Genomic DNA, 23,877 nt, shown 5'->3' with positions numbered 1-23,877 from the left:
ATAAAGTAGCCTCTGTGAAAATATCTTTGCAAAGTATTTTAAATTTAAAAAGGAAAATTGGCATATCTTAATATATCTTATTTTAGTAAGAATATATTTTTCCCACAAATAAACGTTAAGTTCCCACTTACATAAACACCTGGTCTGATTGTTGTTTCCAATTTAATGAGTTTGGGGAAGTTTATATCTCTGAACTGAGAGCAGTTCTATCATTTTGACATTTAATTTTGTTTCTCTTTTATAAATGTCTTGTAAAAAGAAAATCATTTAGCATCTGTTTCGTTATCTACCAACATCTGTCCCAGTTACCCTCTGTAACAAAAACTATACACTCCTTAAATCACAGATTGAGTCAATCTTTGCAGTAGAGTTCTTAATATCACAAATTTTTAGTGAAACATTAATACGTTATTACAAAAAGAAATATTTTTTCTCTCTCATTATATAAATAAATTATATATATGTATATATTATGTATATATATAAATTCTGGATCTATGAGAGAAATGATTTGGAGACTTGAATGAAGCAATTATTCAAAAAATTTAGGGGATACTCTTTATTTTGAAAAAAATGGAGTTGGACATAATTTTAGCAGTGATTAGTTTGAATGCTTTAAAGATTAGGATCATCCTATAAAATTCAGTTAAAGACAGTTAAAAATATGAAATCACCAGACTAACTTCTTCTCCAAATAATGTACTCAAAAACGATCACAATCAAAGATGCATTCAATCTTTGTTGAGCCAAACCTCCATAAGGAGCCAAACCTCCTTCATTCAGACTTATTTCTATGAGACTCTGATTTGGAAATAAGCAAATTAAGGAAGAAAGCTCTAAGGAGAAGGGGATTAATTTTTGGCTAATTCAAGAGGCATCTAAATTTCAGGAGCAGCTGTGGTTTGAGTGTTGGGCGCAGACGAGGCATTGATGAGGCCAGCCCATCGGCAGCGGCTGCCTATAGTGCTCAGTGAGGTAGTAGCAATTATGACATCTCCTTCGTGGGCAATTTCTTCTCCATCATGTTGGGCTTTAGGCTGGTTCTCTGGCCCTATAAACAATTCCATGATCTGCTTTTTTTTCTTTCTTTAAATTAACTCTTTTTCTGCTTAATTAGCAGAGTCATTACCTTTGGCGACTATTAAAACCCTGAAAAATATAGGAGAAATAAACAAAAAACAAATTGATATGTAATGTGCTGTCAAGTGTTGATATGTGCTATAAAAAATAAATCAAGATAAAGACAGAAGGTGATGGGGGCTACAATTTCAAATATGGTTGTCAGGGCAGGTCAGACCTAGAAGTATTCATGTTTCTAGATGCTTTAGTTTGATATAAGAAGGCAGTAGTTGAAAAGATTTGATTGAAGTTTGGGAATAAGCCCTAAAAAATCTGAAGAAAAAGCCTTTCATGTTCAACTAACAGAAATGGGAAGGCCCTGAGGTGGAAACGCACTTGGTGTGCATGTGAGGGTACATCTTGTTCAGAATATTTTTCAAATGATAAAAAATATTGTAAAACAAAAATTATAAGTACATGATATATATTTAGTGTAATAGTAATATATTGTTCAATTAAAAAGTCACAATATTCTATGCAATATATATTGCCTCTTTGAATAATAACAAAACTAAAGAAGAAAATTAAAAGAATCAGCACTATATTTAGTGTTTTGCCTAAAAATATGTCATTGTCCATAGTAGAACATACACATCTTTGACTTGTTTTTGATTATATAATAATTAGTGTCTACTGAATACTTTTTTATTTATGCCACTCATTCTATTCTGGACCTGATTTGCCTATAGGTTTATATACTGTAATATTTATGCAAATATTAGAATGCAGAATTATCCATTCCTCTTAATTGGTTCAGAAGACACTTCAGCAATGTTTTAAAAAGGAAGCGTTATAATGAAAAGTGACTTGTGATATTTTATTTTATAAATCGAAAGAAATTATCATGAAATACTGCTCATTACTGATGAAATAGGCACAAATGAAGGAGCCATCAAATGGTGAGATACGGAAATAAATGGTAGATAAATAAACAGATATAGTTAAATATAGATGGTGCGATATGTAACACTATTATTATATTTTGGTAAATTTGTGGTTTTATCCTCTTTTTTAAAAGGTGAAAATCCAATACAAAGTTGCAAATATCATAAGTGAGAGCCACATGTATAGTTTGGGCTGTCTTCATTTCTGAGCCTTTCTATGTAAACAGAAACTGCTGGAGGGTTCTCCTCTGCTCCCAGATCAGGAGTCATTGTCAGTGCTGTAGCCGCAGGTGAGGCCGTGGCGGAGAGAGGACCTGGAATAACATAGACATATGACTTTTCTGCAAGTTCAGAAAAACATAAAACCTAAGTCTACTAATTTTGTAAACCAAACTCGCTGAACGTTGGGAAAGCTGGCGCTTATTTGACTCCTAACGCCTGGTGATCATTTGCACAGGCAGTTCCACAGTCAGAGATGCTGAGCTTCTGTCTTTCCAAACCTCCATGCAGACAGGTTGCGTGCTCATCATATATATGTATGACATATTTGACATATATATGTGATGCTTGTCCTATACTCATCCTTGTGAAAATCTGATAATGATCCCTCTAATGAAGTTGATGCAAACTCATACAAGTAAGTTTTTTATGTAATGCATTTCATGGCACGCACATTTAATCTTTCTTATGATCAAGCGTAAAAACAAATATGTAGTTTTACTCTATTTGCATCAAAACACTATAAAAAAATACAGGAAAAATGAAACTAGTCCTAACTAATCCCCTTAATATTTTTCAAGAGGAATTTTTAATGAAGGTGTAAATTTTCTGTCATTTTTAAATGCCAAAATTTGAAGTGGTCTTTAGTATAAAAATCATGTTCTCATTGGCATCCAATATATCTTAAATCTCTGTGCTGATGGAAAAAAGAAAAATTTAAAAGTGCTGGGTAAGAGAATAAGAAAATAAGCCACAGACTGGGAGAAAATATTTGCAAAAGGTATATCTGATAAAGGACTGTTACCCAAAATATAAAATGACCTCTTAAAACTTAATAATAAGAAAACAAATAACCCAATTAAAATATGGGCCAAAGTTCTTAACAGACACTTCTCCAAAGAAAATATACAAATAGCAAATAAACACATAAAAAGGTGCTCCATAGCATATGTCATAAGGGAAATGCAAATTAAAAAGACAATGCTAATGAGATACCACTACACACTGATTTTATGACCAAAAGCCAGAACAATAACACCACCAAATGCTGGTGAGGATGTGGAGCAACAGGAACTCTCATTCATTGCTGTGGAATGCAAAATGGTACAGTTGTTTTGGAAGACAGTTTAGCTGTTTCTTACAACACTAAACAAACTCTTAACATATGATCCAGTAACCATGCTCCTTGGTATTTACCCAAGGAGTTGAAGACTTATGTCCACACAAAAATCTGCACATGAATGTTTATAGCAGCTTCATTTACTTATAATTGCCCAAATTTGGAAGCAACCAAGATGACTTGCAGCTGGTGAATGAAAAATTAAACTATGGTACATCTAAACAATGAAATATTATTCAGCACTAAAAAGAAATGAGCTATTAATCCATGAAAAGACATGGAGAAAACTTAAATGCATTATTACTAAGTAAAAGTAGCCAATTTGAAAAGGCTAGATACTGTATGATGCCAACTATTTGAGATTTTAGAAAAGGCAAAACTAGGAACACAGTAAAAAAATCAGTGGTTGCCAGGGTTTAGGAGGGAGGGAGGGGTGAATAGGCAGGGAACAGAGGATTTTTAGCACAGTGAAACTATTCTGTACGATACTGTAATAATGGATACATGTCATTATAAATTTGTCCAAACCCGTGGAATATACAACACTAAGAGTGAACCGTGAGGTAAACTGTGGACTTTGTGTATTAATGATGTGTCAGAGTAGGGTCATAAGTTGTAACAAATGTACCACTGTGGTGGGGAATGTTGCTTATGGGGGAGGCTATTTATGTGTGTGGGCAGGGGATGTGTGAGAAATCTCTGTGCCTTCAGCTCAATTTTGCTTTGACCTAAAACTGCTCTTAGAAAAAAAAATCTATCAAAAAAAGTGAAGGAGAAATAGACTTTCTCAGTACAGCAACAAAAAAAACTGCTGGGAACCCTAAGTAACAAAAGTGTTAGGTTGTTTTACCACAAGAGAAAAGAACAATGTTATTTACCACCTGGGTATTTCAAAACTTGTGTTTTTGAATTCATATTGCTCATTTTATTTGCCCTTAAGTAAGAAAGAATATCTTCAACAATATATATTTTATTATTGCTGTCTCTAAGAGCAAGGAAAAAAATACTACAACTTCATATTTTAAGTGTAACGTAAAGGCCTTAACTCTTGTAACTGCAGGCTTTCCAGGACCAGTTCGACTGACCCCATCTCTTATCAACAGAGCGATTAAGAATTGCCTTTCAGAAAATTTGCGAAGTCACGTAGTCAAGACACGAGCAGAAGAAGAAATCATGATCTAAAACGACCTCGGAACCAAAGATCCTCCTTCCCACAGAACCCAAGGACCGGGACTCAACCAGAACTTGAAAGTGGGACTCTTATCAGAAGTGAGGGGTCCCTCATTCAGGAAGATCTGGTGTTAAAATTCCTTCCCCACCTCATCAAAAATGTTTAGAACCCCATCATAACAGTTTAGAACCTCATCATAAATGTTTAGAACCCCACCATAAATGTTTAAAACCTTACCGTAAGTGCTTGAAGTCCACCAATCAAAACCTGTCCCACCAGTGTTGCCATGTGCCAGTCTGTTCTCCCTAACCTCTTAAATTTCACCCCAAATTCTGAATTGGAGAGACAGATCTGAGGGCACATGTCCCCTGTCTCCCTGCAGATCGATCTCACAGAATAGAGCTGGTCTCTTTCCCCAAAGGCTGATGCCGTAATTAATTGGCTTGTTTATGTGCATTGGGCAGAGAACTCCAATTTTGCATGGCAACCATCAATGTGAGAAAAGAATTACGTTATTTACTACCTGGCTATTTTTGAATTCATATTACTCATCTTCTTTGCCCATAAGTAAATAAGATTATTTTCAACAATGTATACTTTATTATTACTGTCTATAAGTTCAAGGAAAAAAGTACTACAAATTCGTATTTTAAGTGTAATGCCCTCTTCACAAAAATATTCAATTAAATAATGCAGTAGAGTTTCCAGCATCTTATGATTTCTGCTTAATGTGAAAAAGAAAAAAAATATTTTCTGATACGAGTCTAAAGAAGCATTTCCCTCAAAACTGAAAAATCGCATCATTGATCAAGTCTTATTTTTAGAGCCATAATTTCACCAAAGCATTTTTCAGGAACATACATAATAGTAATTGTAAATCCCTAAATAAAATTTTCCCTAATTATATTATTAAAAATATCTTTGCAATAATCACTGCACTAACAAATCTAGAATTTTTTCCATGAACGGGAATTCCTTTTTAATCAAACGCTCTGAGCATGTCTTGCAGAAACTCTGCTTCTTTTGTGTAAAGACATGGAGAACGATTTCCTATTCTGTTCTATATCATTACAAATCATTAAGCTTCTAAAAGATTGCAAATTATTCTAAGCTCTGCCTTTATTAAATGCGATGGATTATTTTCATGAGAATAGACAAATCTTTTTTCTTTTTTAGTATTGTTTGTAAAGTGCTTGTTGGTGATAAAATGCCCCACAGAAGACATAGCAGAAAAACAGTAAGGAAGATAGTCTTTACTGCAGTGGGAAAGGCGGTTGCATTGCCAAGCATCAAACATGCTCCATTTGTTCATCAAGAACATAGGCTTTCTTTCAGTTAATATTTTGCTTAGGAAGAAAGTTTCACTCTTTTAAAATGCTGAAGACTTGGTAATTTTCAAACATGTTTCACTAAGATCTCTCATGTCATGCATGACTTCTTTACATGACAATGTAAAAAACAATCTGGTATGAAGCTTTCAAGACAAGGTCGTTGGGTTAGAGCAAAACTACATTCTGATAGTGATAGCATTTACATCGGAATCTCTTTTTTTCCAAAGAAATATGCATTCTGATGTATTTTCAGAATGAACATAGGTAAATGTGTTATTTCTTTTCTATAGTTTTTTAATATGTCAACAGTTAAATCAATTTTCTTCCTTTCTTATTTTGAACACCACCACCACCCCCAACCCCATTGACGTGATCTAATGTTTTCGTACAGCTCTCAACATAGATTTTATTCTGATATTTAGTTAAAGCCTTTCTGGTACCATCCCTGTCCTGCAGAACAAACAGAAGTTAAGGATTGAAAATAAAATTTAAACTTGACACACAGAGAAGCATTGCTGCTTTTGTGTCTCTTCATGTTTGATAATCAAAGTAAAGCCAAAATATATATAATATCTTAATTTTTTCTCTTTGACATGTTCAAACATAACCAAGGGCTTGTATGAGTAAAAACAGCTATCCATAACCTTAAATACAGGAATTATTTTTTTACTCTTTGTTAATAAAACCCATAATAGTACACTGATTTAGTATTATGAGTATTAGTATTATGAGTATTACTGCAGTAACTTCCTATATCGGACTGTAGGAGAGCAGAATGTGCCACCCCAAAATGTGTCTCCTTGGTTTGATTATTTTTGAGAACAAAAGACTCAGGAAGAAACTTGGACTTTCCCCCTAACTTCCTAAAATAATTTAAGATAGAAGGCCTGTTCCAGGAAGGAGCTATCAGCATACATAACTATAGTGTAACATGAACTAAGAGTGGTAGACAGGGAGGAACCTAGCAAGGCCCATTTGATCAAGTCCTCCCCATGTCCCATTGTCTTTGCAAGACCTGGCAAACATTTGTTTGCCAAACATTTGCTTTTTCATCTCCGTGTGAATTAACTTCTTTCTCTTTGAAGCCTAAATCACTACACTCAACATCCTCTTTTGCCTTTAGCTTCAGCCATTTTGGTGAGTTACTCAGTTTTCCTGGGTTTCTCCCATGTACACATCTTATTAAACTTGTTTGATTTTCTCCTGTTATTTTGTCTCATGTCAATTTAATTCTTAGACCAGCCAGCAGACTGTCTCTCCTATAAGACACCACCTCACTACTACAGGTCTCTTGACCTCACCTGTTTCTCATACTGGCTACCACAGCGCATGGGGTCCAGATGGCTTCATGGGAGCACAACTGCCTGTTCCCCTTTTCCCAGTGCTTATCTTTGACACCACGATAGGCTCCCACTCAGTGCCCACATGCACAAGTTGGAAATGTGAGGGAGTTAATGCAAACCTTTGACTGATGGGAGCTTTTAGCTAAGATATAAAATCTCTCCCCTCCCACCCATAGAGAATTTAGATATTCAGTTTATTTGGTTTCTTGGATTGTCTTGGGGGGTCAGGCAGTCAGTATTACTGATCAGGATTCTAGAATGGTAAAGACTTTCCCATTTTTCCTACTTCTTTCCTCTTGTCCCTCACCACTGGCGTGGAAATTGTACTCTATTAAAATAATAGCTAATGAGTCACTGCCTGAGGCTCTGCTTTCTGGATAACACAGGCTATGACATTATTTGTGCAATCATAAATCACTAAGTTCAAAACATAACTTTTTTTTTCTTTCTGACAGTGTTTTCAGAAATAAAATGAAAGAAAAATTTCCTTTTGTGGGAGGGGAAGAAGACTGGCCCTGAGCTAACATTTGTGGCAATCTTCCTCTATTTTGTATGTGGGTTGCTGCCACAGCATGGCTTGATAAGTGGTGTAGGTCCGCGCCTGGGATCTGAACACAAAAACCGTGGGCTGCTGAAGCAGAACACATGAATTTAATCACTACGCCATGGGGCCAGCCCCAAAAGTTTCTTTTTTAAATTTTTCCCAGTGTCTAGATTTTCTCAAGATAACTTAGAAAACTATGTTAAATACATCACTTTCCATGATAGAGTCACAATCTTTTGGCAAAGATATATCTAATCACACAAGGGTCTCTATTTACTTTATACTTGTAAACAAAAGAACTGTGAGCAAAAATATTAAAAACATAAAAATATAGAATAGCCTTATCAATACAGATAAATTAATTTTTGCCTATAACAATTCTACATCCTGCTATTTTTTTCCTAAGTGTTACAGACTGATTTCAATTTCACTCTGGATGTTTGTTTGTTCTGTAGAGTAGGAAGTGAACCAGAAAAGCTTTATATAACATCAAATCAAACTAAAAGTTAAGAACTATACAAAAGTATTGGATCATGTCAAAAGATATGGGTGGAATGTCATTTTTGAAAAGAATAAAGGTGGAAAACTAACTTAAGTGACTGGTGTATTAAAGAATGTTAGAAAATGAATTCTACTTAATTCTGTCAGATGAAGAGGACTATTTCTTCAACTATTAAAAGAAATGTGCATTTATAAAAAAGAAAAAATGTAGAGGTGGTGGTTCTGTCTTAAAATCTGACCTTGCACACTTTTTATTTATTAAAATATGCATTTTTTCCAATGTTCTAAACAGTATTGCTCATTCACAGTCATTTTAGGTTGGAATAAATGCTTTTTTTCATCATCATATCTGGGTATTGGAAGAAAAAACAAACCGTTTTTTGAGGGGGCAGATGGCTTAAAGAAAGAAATATACTTTGACAAGTATTTATCAATAATTTTATTTTTTCTTCCTGAGAAGTTAGGAAGCTTTTCTTCCTAACTTGGTCCAATATATTCCTGAAAGTGAGTAGTGGTTAGGCAAGTTTCAGCCCTGTTACAAAGAAAGATGAGGACGTTTACAATTATTTGCATTTTATGTAAATTTACAATGAGTACAAAAACATTTTCCTGCATAGAATGGAAGATCTTTTTAAAGATACTCAGTCAAGTAAGTGCTTGTGGCCATTTGAAGAATTAGGACTCTCATTGACCCTCTTCTTATGCTTATATATATTAATGATTCCACTTTTCCTCCTGGTTTTTTGCTTTTGTTGCACTATATACACGTGGCCAATAATATATGTGGTTTAGCTATATGAAACAAAAGCCAGTCATTTTTTTAATTCATACATAGCCAACATCAGGCAATACCGTCCCCATTCAACTCTAAGTGGGCTGCGTGATCTCCATCATTAAAAGAACAATGGAATGAAACATCAAACCAAAAGCCATGTCTATTACCATTCATGTTGCATTGGGTTAAAAAATATACTCATTACTTCAATATGCATTGCCTGATATTTCACCCACAGAATAAAAGTATAATGCTCATTCAGTTCTTGGCACACCCTGTTTCCTAAAACTGAACTGAAGAAAAGAATTGCAGTGGTATTGCATTTATTTGACAAGCTAATTGAAATTGCACAATAAGTCAGTCTGATTTCGAAGGACAGAAAGTTAATGGAGTGTGCTTCTCTATACTTGTATAATAGCTGAGTTTTCCTTACTGAAATAACTGTGATTGCCTGTATTAGTAGTTACATTATTCAAGCAGCAAAGATATATTTGAAAGGAACACTTAATCATTATAAAATAAACCCATTTTAGAATATAGCATTCACAAACTTACTCTAAACACATAATGTCATGTCCTTGTCAAATAATACAAAATGCTAAATTTTTATTTTCCCTGTTAAAAACTGTTGTGATTTCAACTTGAATGTATTTAGTGGGACAACACAACCAGAAAACATTTTAGACAAGTGGTATTTAAGTCTATTACATTGCTGCCATAAACGAGAAACACGAGACCTTTTTTTAATACAATTCAACTCCAGTTGAAAACAAATGAAAAGTAAACGTCAATGGTAAGTTTTCCATTTGAGGATAATGTTTGAAAATTAGGTGGTCAGGAAGTGGAGTTCATTTGAGAAATGAAATTGGTTGGGTTAGGAAAGACAATACATGAGCACAGACCTCACTCTGACCTTTTTAAAGTGATGGTTTTTATGCCTAAATAAAAAAAGCGAAGACATTTAAAAAGTTGAGAGAAGAGCAAAATACAATCATTTCTATAATCAATTCAGTAATGTTTAATGTAAGTTTAAGTGTATTTGTAATGTATGCAAATTTTCCATCACGCTGGGATTTATATGAACATTTAAAAATAATATTTACTATTTTTATGTTACAAAAATAATACAGGTTCAATCATGTATTTATCACTTCAACAAACATTTATTAGGCTCCACTGTGTGGCAGGCACTATTGTAGGCCTTGCAGATTCATTGGTGGACAAAATAGAGAAAAGTTTCTGCTCTGGTAGAGACTATAAGGGAGAGAAATAAGCATATTGAACATCAATAAGACAATGGTAACCCATAAAGAGAAAAAATAAGGGAGGAAGAGAGGATATGATAAATCAGACCTGGGGGAGAGTGGTTAGATAGGTAGGTACAGGGGCTGGCCTGGTGGCACAAGGGGTTAAGTGCACACGCTCCACTGCGGCAGCCGGGGGTTCGCCGGTTCCGATCCCGTGTGCGCACCGAGATTGTCAGGCCATGCTGTGGCAGTGTCCCATATAAAGTAGAGGAAGATGGGCTCAGATGTTAGCCCAGGGCCAGTCTTCCTCAGCATAAAGAGGAGGATTGGCAGATGTTAGCTCAGGGCCGATCTTCCTCACAAAAAAAATAAAAAAAGATAGGTAGGTATGGAGTTCCACAGAGCGGACTTTAAAACATAAAAGTGATAAGGAAAAAATCTTTCCAAATCTCCTATTTTGTTTCATTCATGGTCAACCATTGTGTATATTTTGATTAAATCTTTTAAGTATTTAATTTTCAGTACAGACACACAGCACTTTACAAACTGAAAATCATACTTTACACATTGCATGTTTTTTGCAGTTTTTCATTGAAAATGATGTTTCTAGCACTTCATTTCATTTTCTAAATTCACATTTAAAGATTTTATTGAATAATGGAAATTAATTTAAAACATAAATTTCCAAGTTCTAAGCACCTATATCGTTTCTAATTATACTGCACAATCTAAACACATAATATAATTATGCTATACCTGTAACAATCTAGATTTAATTAACAATTTTATGGTTAAGAACCTTTAAGAAATATTTTTTTGTAAATTTCTGATTATTAGGAAAAATAATTCAAGTGAAATTATTGGGCCAAGGCATATGATCATTTTAATATTTTGATATATTTTGCCAAGTTGACCCACAGAAAATGGTTTTTGATTTTGTTATTACTAAAAGATCAATATGTCTCTGTTTTCTCCTCTTCCATAATAGAAAGATAGTATGTGATAGCACTTAATAAAATGAACAATTTACTTGATTATACACGCTATTTTTTTTTTAATTTTACATTTTTTACTGGTAAGTATCATTCCAACATAGTAAATCCATAACATAAAGGTATAGTTGATGGACTATAATACTGTGAAGACTCAGGACAGGGGATAGAGCCTTGTGCACCTCTCTGATAGTTTTCATGTGCCCTTCCCAATCACAAGTCAGCTCCAAGTGCAGTCACTCATCTGATTTCAGAATAAGTACTTGCTTTTTTTCCTTTATACCATTACCAGCCAAGTATGCATCCCTTACCACTATAGTTTAACTCTTCTGCTCTTTTCCCTTAAAATATCCTTTAACTGTCTAAAAAAACTGTCTAGATTTCTTTGCAATTAATTCACTGAAAAACCATCATATTCGTTCTATATAGAATTTACCACCGTCTAGATTCCATGGATTTTATCTACATGGTGTAATTCGATGTGATTCTCTATAAATTGATAATTAATTGGCTTGAGAGGCTTAATCAGAATCAAGTTCAATTTTTTTCACATCTAATTCACAGGTGGTATTGGATTCTTCCATAGGAGGCATATACAGTTGGAAGTCTCTTTTATTCCAATAGGAATTGAAAAATGGTGATATTATAAATCTATCATTTTTTCTTCAGCTGTGCTCCAGAAAAGAGAAACCTTGTCTCATCTACCATCTTGTTGTCCCATGGTTTAGTTCTTATAAGAAAAGCATTCTATCTCCTATTTCCCTTAATAGAAATTTTCAAAATAATGAATGGGGTTCCTAGCATTGTCCAAATGTTACCCCTTACTTTTGTATTATGTAGAAGTTATGGAATTAAACATTCATTTTCCTTAATTATCCTCAAATTATTCCTTCTTTGGCCAATGGAAATCTCTTTTCTTTTTTTTTGCAGGGAAGGATTCACCCCGAGCTAACATCTGTTGCCAATCTTTCCTCTTTTTTTTTCTTCTCCCCAAATCCCCAAGCATAGTTGTATATCCTAGTCGTAAGTCCTTCTAGTTCTTCTATGTGAGCTGCTGCCACAACATAGCAACTGACAGATGGGTAGTATGGTTCCATGACTGGGAATCAAACCCCAGCCGCTGAAGCAGAGAGTGTGGAACTTTAACCACTACGCCATCAGGGCTGGCTCCATGTTTTGTAAAGATGCTATCTTGGTATTCACTTCCTTTTTTTTAATAATAACTTTGTCTAGGATTTGACTTTAATTATCTTTTACCCCCCCGTTAACTTGAAATTAGTTTTCTTAAACTCTAGAAGAAAATTAAGCTAAGATAGCCATTCTAACTTGATAGCTCTAGAATTTCCTCCATGTCTAGTTTTGTGAAGAGCTCAAAATATTACTCTAATTTTTTGAATTCTCTTGAACTTGTTTAGGTCTCCCAATTTTATTTGAGCCTCCATTATATTTTGGCTCTATTAACTATTTCCTGCTCAATTTTGATTTTTTTTCCTTAGAGTTTCTCCTCAATGAGGGCCTTTGCCCTGGAAGAGAGCTTTGGCTGATAGGGAACTCATGGGGTCCAGATATCTCTAGCCCCTCAAAATTTACTAAAAATTACTTTCAATCAGCCGGAAGTGTTCACACCAGTTCACACAACCACTGATATGATTTTTATCAGTACAGATTAGTTTTATCTGTTCTAAAATTTAAACAAATAGAATGATCCTGGATGTACTCCATTTGTCTGGCTTGTTCCATTTAGCACAATGATTTAAGATTCATCTATTATATGAATATTATGGAATTTGTGTATACATTCAATTGTTGATGGACATTTGGGTCAAGCTTTAAGCATTTATGAAAAATCTGGTATAATGATTTTTGTACCAATAATTTTTTAACACAAATATTCATTCCTTTTGGGTAAATACAGAGTTGGAATTTCTGGGTTATATGACAAGTCAGTAATTAATTTTATATGAAAATATCAAAGTATTTTCCAAAGTAATATTAACCTTTTCAACTCCCACCAGCAACATATGAACATTCCAGCTGTTTGGCATCCTTCTAGACTCTTTGATTTTTTTGATTGTTTCTTTTTGCCATTTGATTTTTATTATTTTTGAGTTGAAGGAGCTCTCTATTTATTCTGGATACAAGTCCTTTGTCAGACATAGATATTCCTATTATTTTCTCTTGATCTGTGACCTGTCTATTCAGTCATCAAATGGTTTCTGGAAGAGCAAATGTTTTTCATTGTAACTAAGTAGAATTTATCATTTTTTTTTTCCAATTTTATGTTTAGTTTGTGTTTGTGTGACATATGTAAGACTTTTGCCTAATGCAAAGTTATGAAATTTTTGTTCTGTTTTCTTTTATAAATTTTGTACTTTTAGTATTTTCATTAAAGTCTATGATACATTTTGAGTTAATTTTTGCATATAGTGCTAGCTAAAGTTTGAAGGTTGTTTTCTCTTCTGTATAGAGATATAGTTTGTTGGAAAAGTTACTCTTTACCCCTTGGATTACTTCATCTCTTTTTTCAAAAAAGTAGTGATTATATCTGTGTTTCTATTTCTAAACTCTTTCTCCCATTCCACAGATCATATGTTTATCTTTATGTCAATATCACACTGTCTTTTTTATAGCTTTATTCTAAATCTTCAAATAGGTTGTATAGACTTTCAGTTTCTGGATCCACAAGTAAGGATCTTGGAAGTTGCCACTCTGACCTAACAAGTAAAAGAGCTGAAGAGATGGAAAAATCAACAATTCTCTTGGAGGGCAAGAGGGTGGGGAGGGCAAACCTCACCCCCAGGATTGGAGAGACAGGTGAATACAGAATATTGGAAGCCATGACTTGCTGGAGCAGAGACCAGGAGTGGAACCACTGGGGAGCAAGTGCTGTGGTAGGAAAACCTGAACTGAAATGGATGAATCGCTGGAGGCTCAGAGGCAATAAGTCTGAGAGTCAAAAACTCCAGGGGCCCCAGTCATGAGCGGCCCCACAATATTGTGAGACTTACCTCCAGGAGCTAGAACAGGTTCCTACAACAAATATGAGAGAAAAACCGCCTTCTGCTTCTAGCAGGGAGAGGAGAAAAAGAAGCATTTTGAAATACCCTAGAGCACTCTGTACTCCTTAACAAGATCTGCCCTCAGGAAAAACTAATTAACCAGAGCCTATCCTGCTGGGGCTTTATCAGAGCCTAACTGACCTGGGAGAAAGGAAATACCCAACTCCAGCCTGCTCTAGCCATCCTGTTCCACCTAAGGGGGGAGAAAAAAAAAAACTGAGAAACACTTGGGAAGTTCACAATCCAGAGGCACGGGCTCACTAAAAACGCCTAGGGCAAATTTTAGGATTTTAGAACACTCCCCCTCCCCCGCACCTCACCACGTTTCTAGGCCCTATTTGCAGCGGTTCCTTTTACCTAGTCCACCATGTCCAACTATCACGAAAAAATTACAAGATGTACTAAAAGGCAAAAAACACAATTTGGAGAGACAGGGCAAGCATCAGAACCAGATTCAGATATAGCAGGGATGTTGGAATTATCATCAGACCGGGAATTTAAAACAACAATGATTCTCTGTATCTATGTGTTTATTAGTTTGTTCTATCTTCCAAATATGAGTGAAAATATACCATAACTGTCTTTCTCCATCTGGCTTATTTTGCTTAGAGGGGAAGGGCATGGGGGGAGGATGAAAGGGGTAAAGGGGCACATGTATGGCAATGGATGGCAATTAGACTTTTGGTGATGAACATGATGTAGTCTATACAGAAGTTGAAATATAATGATGTACATCAGAAATTTATATAATATTATAAACCAATGTTACCTCAATTAAAAAATAAACTTAAAAATAAAGAAAAAAATACAATAATTAATATGTTAAAGGCTCTAATAGATAAAGTAGACAGCATGCAAGAACAGATGGTCAATGTAAGCAGAGAGATGGAAAAAATGCTAGAGAGCAAAAACAGTTTAACAAAATGAAAAATTCCTTTAATGGGCTTATTAGTAGACTGGTCATGGCTGAGGGAAGAATCTTGGAGTTTGAATAGGTAGTATAATTTCTCCAACTTTGTTATTTTTTAGAATTGCTATGGCTAATCCAGATACTTTGAATTTCTGTATAATTTTTAAAATCATCTCATCAATGACAAAAAAGCCTGCTGGATTTTAATTAGGGCATTGTGAAACCCAGAGATTATTTGTAAAGAATTAATAACAACAATATTATGTTCCAGTCAATGATGATTATATCTCTTCACTCTTTTATCAATATATTGCAATTTTTAATGTAATGTCTTGTATTGGCTTTGTTATTTTTTTCCTTAATATCCATATTTTAATGCTATTTTAAATAGAACACATTTACTTAATCATTAAATGTCCATTGCTAGTATTTAGACACAAAGTTGAAAAAAACTAAAAAAAAAACTATATTTTTATATAGTTTGTTTATCCCATGAACTTTCTACTTATTTGTTCCAGTAGTCATTTGTATATTCCTTATTACTATCTATGCTCATAACAACTTTATTCTGCAAGTGTCTTTAATTACCTAGATTAATTATTGAATATTTACTAATCTTACATTTCTACTATAGACTCCACTTACAATTTGTTTACATCTTTTATCTGCTTTTTCCCTTTTCCTTTATTCCTAAAATTTTTGCAAAAATTGAGTATTTTTTTATATTCTTTGTTTTTTATTGATATATAAGCTATAGCTTTGTTTTATTTTTATCATATATTACCCCAGTCTGCTTTTGAATATTATAATACTTATCATATAATGTATATACAATATAATGGGAAGTTATATATATATTATCATGGGAAGAAAATTACAATAGTCTGTTTTCCTTGCCTCCTGTATTTTGCAATATATTCACACAACTGCATATGTTATAAAGTCCACAATTAAATAATATTCTTGCTTTAAACACCAAAATATCTTTTAAATAAATTTTTAGTAAGCATTTTACATTTCCCTAATATATTTAAATTTTTCTTTTTTTCTTTTTTTTTTTTAATGGAGATCTGAATTTGTACCTGGAATGGTTTTCATTTAGCCAGAATAACATACTTCAAATCTTGTGGAAAAATTTGCTGTTGAATAATTCATTAAAATATTTTTTGTCTGAAAATGTCTTTAACTTTACTTTTGATGACAGCTTCTCTGAATATTCTAGATTACTAGTGTCCTCTTCTTTTTCCCTTTTAGCACATTATGAGGTATTTCATTTTCCTAATTTGCATTGTTTTTGGTGATAAATCTGTAATTTTTTCTTTGTTGACTATGCATAATGTGTCTTTTTTATTTTACTACCGTTAATATTTTGTCTTATCATTGGATTCACTGGCATAATTATTATGTACTTTTGTGTGTTTTTTTGTGTTTATCTTGCTTTGGTTTGTTAAACTTGAGAAAATTGTGGGCCATAATTTCTTGCGTTAATTTGCCATGTTTGAAACGTTGTATGAGAAAGGAGACATGTTCGGGTTACAATGACATATTAATGCGTATAAATGGATACCCAACATTTACATAGGGACACAATTGAAATTCATAAAGAAATTTTAACAGTAAAATCTGAAACATACATAATTACTATTGATTTTATGGAAAATTAAAAATATATATTTATTTACTGGAGAATGTAATTTAATAAAATAAGACGTTTAAGCAGAACATGGCCTTATTTAATCAATTATGTAAAATTAATAAATTTAAATCTGTATTCATTTAGAAGATGATATATAATTATCATAAATAAAATAATTCAGACTTATTCTTAGATAAGTAACACATTACTATTGAAAGCTAGAAACTGGATTAAAATAGCATGTTTAAAGATGGGCTTAATTATATTAATATACAAAATATATGAAGTATAATTCAGTATATCATGAGATGTATTTTCAATGATAAAATTTGTATGTGTCATATGAAAAGAAGGTTGCTATGACAACCATGCATTTTTGGAAAATCTTGAGGAATAAGTACTTCTACAAAACTCTCTGCAAACTCAATCTTGATTAGAAGCTTCCTGGGAAGTCATAACCTGTACATCTCTTCCTTTTGAAGTTATTTCACATGTCAGTCACTAGAAATATTAGAACAGCCTTTCTTTGTTCATGATATTTATAATGTGTTTATTCTTCAAAAAAGAAACCCTCAAAGATATCAGAATTACAAAAAAAAATCTAAGACCACCATATCAAGAAAACAACAAAGTGTCTTTAATGAAGGCTAACGTTTCTCAAAAATTACATTTGTGAATGCAATTTGTTACACTTAAATAAGGTGACATACCTATTCAGATGATGACATAACTATAATTCAAAAAATCTTGGAGATAAGTAATCAGAAAATAAATATCATATAGTATAATACTAAACATTTAAGATCAAAATAAGCATTACCTGGATCATGTCAACCTTTATTAAAATAACTTTTGTGACAGTAGACAATAATTTAAATGACTTACCCCTTAAATTAAAAAACCTTAAGACTGCCATTTTTAATGAAATAAATTAGATATTTCCAAGTAAAGATCATTCTGCTGTTAAAAGTATTTATCAGGGCCAGCCCAGTGGCGCAAGCAGTTAAGTGCACGCACTCTGCAGTGGTGGCCCAGGGTTTGCCAGTTCGGATCCTGGGTGTGCACCAACACACTGCTTGGCAAACCATGCTGTGGCGGTGTCCCATATAAAGTGGAGGGAGATGGTCATGGATGTTAGCCCAGGGTCAGTCTTCCTTGGCAAAAAAAGAAGAGTATTGGCAGATGTTAGCATAGGGCTGATCTCCTCACACACACACAAAAAATAAAAGTATTTATCAGACTTATATTTAAGAACAAATTAAATTGAAATATATTTTTCTTTCTACCCATTACAAAGCAACCTTCCTATATGTTTTCTAATGCTGAAATCCATTATTAAATATATAATCTAAGTAGCTAATTTCTCTTGAAAACCATATGTTTACAATACATTGTGCTATACAATTTATCTGTAGCATATCATTCAATCTACATTGTGATCCCAAGAATATAGCATGAATATTAAACTAATTAAATAAATTTTCAGCATTGGGTTGTCTACTGTAGCTTTTGAAAAATCAGAACTTCATGTTCTGCAACCAGAGTTTCAGAATTGATAATTTTTAGACAGCCCCTGGAGGTTGAGTTTTTAACAAGCATACTAAGTGACTCTGATGCAGGTGATCAGCTGGTCACATTTTGGAAATTACAGCTAATACAAAACTGTCTCAGTGTTGTGGTTTTGTTGGAAAGTAACATAATTTTATTAACTTTACAAACTTTATTAAAAATAGAAAAGTAATAATGTTGAGTTCAAAAAGCCAAAGACTGGAAGATAAGAGATAGAATTGAATTATTAACCTGTTACTTATTAGCTGTACCTTATGAATTTATTTACATAATTTAAATGTTATATTTATAAATTTTAGAAAATATTTCTGATACACTTATTAATTGAGAATGATTTCCTCCTCACTCTGGCCAACGGCTAGCAGGAAAAAGGGAACCTCAGTCTGACAACTGTGAAAAAATGAATTCTGTCAACTACTTAAGGGAGCTTAGATGTGAATCAACCCCAGTTGAGCCTCTGATGAGAATGCAGCCCTGGCTCGCACTTAGATTGGAGCCTGTTGAGATCTTGAACAGAGGGCCCCGCTAGCTTGTGCTCAGAATCCTGAGCCACAGAAACTGTGAAATAATAAATGATTATTGATATAAGCTGCTAAATTTTTTATGCAGAATAGAAAATCAGTACACAAATATATGTGTTTGTCTCTTTTTCTGTCCTGCTTTCCAGTGAGTTGGCTAAGTCACCAACAACTCCAGGGCTATATGGTCTATGAAGTTTGAGAAGACAAAAGTAGAAAGACCCACTGTCTCCCAACATTCATAACAGTACCAATAGAAGTCTCTGACTAGCTTTGTTTGAAGGATATATCCAAATCTATATTAATCACTGTGTGCAGAAAGATAGACTACTTGGGTGGCTAATTTGGGTTTCCTGCTCACTACTGTTATAGGGGAGGCATGGCCGTGTGAATGTATCAACAGGTAGTACATGGAAATGGTTTCCCTAAAAGAAAAGATGCTGGGCAGATAGATCAGGAAATTATGTTCAATAGGAGTATTTAAAATAAATATAATTTACATTAAGTAAAATGATCATTTCAATCAGTTTTATTAGAATTGAGATATGATAAAAATTAAAGGCAATTTATTGCTTTAGATGGATTGAAGGAGATATATTTCATTGTATTGTTGTACCATGTGAACGTATCCAGGTGTTTTGCATTGCTGTTTTATTTTACTTTCAATTCGTGATAAAATAAGATAGAAAATACATGTCATCTGTTTTTTGCAGCTGCTTCCTAATAAAGAAATTTGTGAAAATAAAATAAATTGATGATTCAGGTGACATATTTTTGGCATTCAGTTTTTCTTTTATTTTCACTCTAAAATTTTAAATGGGACCTGATATATTTGAAGAAAGACTTTTAATACAGAGATTTGTATTGGCTATAAAAACAAACAAAAGTTATTAGGGAAATGTTTCTTTAAGTTCTGAAACATTAGAAATTTTGAAGACTTTAAATCAGAATTTATTTACATGTTAGTTGGTTCTGAATGAACTCAAAACTGTTCAATAGCTGATGTCATGTCCCAATATAATTAACATCCACTAAAAAGCCAGAAAAAAGTGCTATTAAAATTAACTTAGACAACAGAAATTTTGAAAAATGTTAGTATGTGAAATTGGGAAATTATCTGCATTTATCATGGGTAGTTGAACCACAATAGCTTGTACAGAATTTATCCTATGTTTTATGCTTTTCTAGGTATTGGTGTGGTCAAAATAGTGATTCACTCTGAGAAAATCAAGATATACACATTTATCACTAATAATACAAGGCATTATCTGAGTGGACTAAATTTAAACAGTGTAAGGTGGAAAAAAGGGAATATTTCTTCTTTATTAATTTAAAGCAATGTTTATATTAATAATACTTATAAAATAATAATAAAAACAACAACTAGAAATTTCTTCGAGACAAAAATCCTCGGGGTCTCACTTCTTATTCTAGCAGAGGCTGTGGCAACCAGCTCTTCTTCTGCCTCATGGCTCCAAGGCTATAAGCAGTTACAACCAGACGTGCTTGGAATTAACATTCAAGCAATCCTTGGTTAATGGGGGCAAAATGGATGCACAGGAGCAGACTTAGTAGTGTAGTAAGGTCAACAGCAGCAGCAGTTCAGAATTTCGCCACAAAATGGTTCTTTGTCATGTAATACTCTGCAAAATGAATTCAAAATCCTGAACTGATTCTCTCTCCAGAACAAAGAGATCACTGTACTTTTTCCAACACCTTGTGAATATAAAGAGACAAAACATGCCAATGTTTAGAGCTTATACTGCTTTTCCCATTAATATCTTTAGTAGAGGATGTACGTTGATGAGGTATTCGGTTGGCCCGGGTATTGTAGTGGTCCCAGCTCTCCCATCATACACTTTCTATGACTATGTCCTTGAAGTAGATGGAGATTTATGAGGCTTACTTAAAAAGAAAACGAAAAGCATGATGAAATACAAAATTGGGACAGAATTTTTCAAGCTAAACCTTAAGAAAAATATTAAAACAAGAAAAAATGAAAAGCTGGTCAAAAGATCATGAGATATATCATAGCATTCAAGAAGATTTAAAAAAACCTTAATTGTGGCAAAAAATTACAAAAAGACATTAAAAAAATGAAAACTACTGTTCTCTTTGGGCCGGCCCCGTGGCTTAGCGGTTGAGTGCGCGCGCTCCACTGCTGGTGGCCCAGGTTCGGGTCCTGGGTGTGCACTGACACACCACTTCTCGGGCCATGCTGAGGCCGTGTCCCACATACAGCAACTAGAAGGATGTGCAGCTATGACATACAACTATCTACTGGGGCTTTGGGGGGAAAAATAAATAAAATAAAATCTTTAAAAAAAAAAAAAGAAAACTACTGTTCTTTGAGATATGAGATGGTAACTTATGAAAAGAGAGCAGATAGAGGCCAATATAAATACAAAAGAAGTTAGGTAGATAGGAAAATATTTTTTTCAAAATATAATGGGTGATAAGGGCCGGCCCCATGGCTTAGCGGTTAAGTGCACGCGCTCCGCTGCTGGAGGCCCGGGTGCGCATCCCGGGTGCACACTAATGCACCGCTTCTCTAGCCATGCTGAGGCCATGTCCCACATACAGCAACTAGAAGGATGTGCAACTATGACATGCAACTATCTACTGGGGCTTTGGGGAAAAAGAAAGAAAGAAATAAAATTAAAAAAAAAAATGGGTGATAAGTTTATTGTATTAAAATATGAATTATTCTTACACATAAGTAATAAAACTTTTCTGATATGCAGAACAATCTATAGTCATATTCCACATTTAGGGAAAACTGATAAAAAACATATCAAAATTTATGCATATACTAGTGAAGTTTTAAAAGTTCAAGTAGGGGCCAGCCTGGTGGCATAGCAGTTTGGTTCATGTGCTCCGCTCTGGTGCCCCGGAGTTTGCCAGTTCGGATCCTGGGCACGGACTTATGCACTGCTCAGAAAGCCATGCTGAGGCGGTGTCCACATAGAGCAACTAGACGGATGTACAACTATGATGTACAACTATCTACTGGGGCTTTGAGGAGAAAAAAGGAAAAAAGAAGGGAGATTGGCAGCAGATGTTAGCTCAGGGCCAATCTTCCTCAAAAAAAAAGTTCAAGTAAATCAAAAACTTTACCAAATTGAAGGAAACCTTTAAGAAAAAAAACCTACAGGCTAAATACTTGGAAATAATAATGTCTTTTCTTTGTCAATGCTGAAAATCAGAAAACAAGGGAGAGACATACTCAGAATTATGAGTTTCATGAGAAACTCTATAACCACCAACAGATGTATTCTTATGTAAAGGTAAAAACGACATATGCTCATTTTCTACTTTAAGAAAATGTGAAAAACAAAACAAAACAAAAAAGAATTTAAAAAAGCATCATATAAAGATTATTTGAGAAGTTTAGACTCAAACAGTACATATGACAAAATTAAGTATTAACAGTTGCAGCAGACATAATTAGAACAAAATGTAAATATTTATTAAATGACAAGACAAAATGTAAATGACGTTAATATTGTTTTAAAGAAAAGAAAATAGATCTACTATTTCTCACTACAATAATAAAATAGGCAAGTTAAAGAGGGATGAACAGGGCCGGCCCCGTGGCTTGGTGGTTAAGTGAGCGCGCTCCGCTGCTGGCGACCCGGGTTCGGATCCTGGGCTCGCACCGACGCGCTGCTTCTCCGGCCATGCTGAGGCCGCGTCCCACATACAGCAACTAGAAGGATGTGCAGCTATGACATACAACTATCTACTGGGGCTTTGGGGGGAAAAAATAAATAAATAAAATCTTTAAAAAAAAAAAAAAAAAAGAGGGATGAACAAGTGGAAATAAAAGCTAAAAAGATTAATTTTTATATATCAAGTTATTGGTATTCATTTGAGTTATGAATTAAAGGACTATAGAAATACACGTTCATTTGTCTTTTAAAAAAATGTAGATTTATAAAAATGAGCGGGAAGATTAATATCATACAATAAAGACTTTAGGATAAATTGAGAAAAGTTATTCAATTTTGATAAATAAATTTACATCTAACAATAGATATATTTTATACCTCAAATGAAAATATCAAAATAACTAAAGCAAAACTTGAGAAAATTATGAGAATAAATTGAGAGAAACTAAGTAATTATGAGAAACATTAATATACTTCTCTGAAGATTTTTTTTTTTTTTTGGTGAGGAAGATCAGCCCTGAGCTAACATCCATGCCAATCCTGCTCTTTTTGCTGAGGAAGACTGGCCCTGAGCTAACACCCACGCCAATCTTTCTCCACTTTATGTGGGACGCCACCACAGCATGGCCTGACAAGTGGTGCGTCCGTGCACGTCTGGGATCCAAACCCAGGCCGCCAGAAGAGGAGCACATGCACTTAACCGCTATGCCACGGGGCCGGCCCCACTTCTCTGAAGTTTTGATATATAAAAAAGGAAGATAAAGATATGAATGAGATGATCACCATCATCTTCATCATCATCATCATCATCATCATCATCATCATCATTGCTCACACTTCATCACAGATTATACAAGAAAAGCATAGTTTTCTGTAATCTAAATACGTCATGTCATATATACCAAAAACTATCTTGTTAGGTAGGTAATTAGTAATTATTACCATTTTACAGACGAGAATATTGAGATTTAGTGGACTTAAGAATTTTCCCTTTGACAAAGGATGAAGTTACTTATGTTTATATTTAATAAACATATTTATCATTCATTGTCTTAAATAATGCCATTTATTCCAAGTTTCAACGAGAAATATTTTAAAATTATTCACATAAAAAGCCCATTATAATACCGCAATAGAGTCAGAAAAAGTGGACGCACAAGTCATATTCTCTAAATATAATTGAGTAAAATTAGAAAATATTTTTGAAAGTTAACTTGAATTAAAAACCTTAATTTATCACATAAAAATAAATTATAAATTATTAAAAA

Source organism: Ceratotherium simum, chromosome 27, assembly GCF_057802395.1.
Source record: "Ceratotherium simum simum isolate JZ-2026a chromosome 27, ASM5780239v1, whole genome shotgun sequence".
Lineage (NCBI taxonomy): Eukaryota > Metazoa > Chordata > Mammalia > Perissodactyla > Rhinocerotidae > Ceratotherium > Ceratotherium simum.
The sequence above is the reverse complement of the archived record's forward strand: the minus strand, read 5'-3'. Positions refer to the sequence as shown.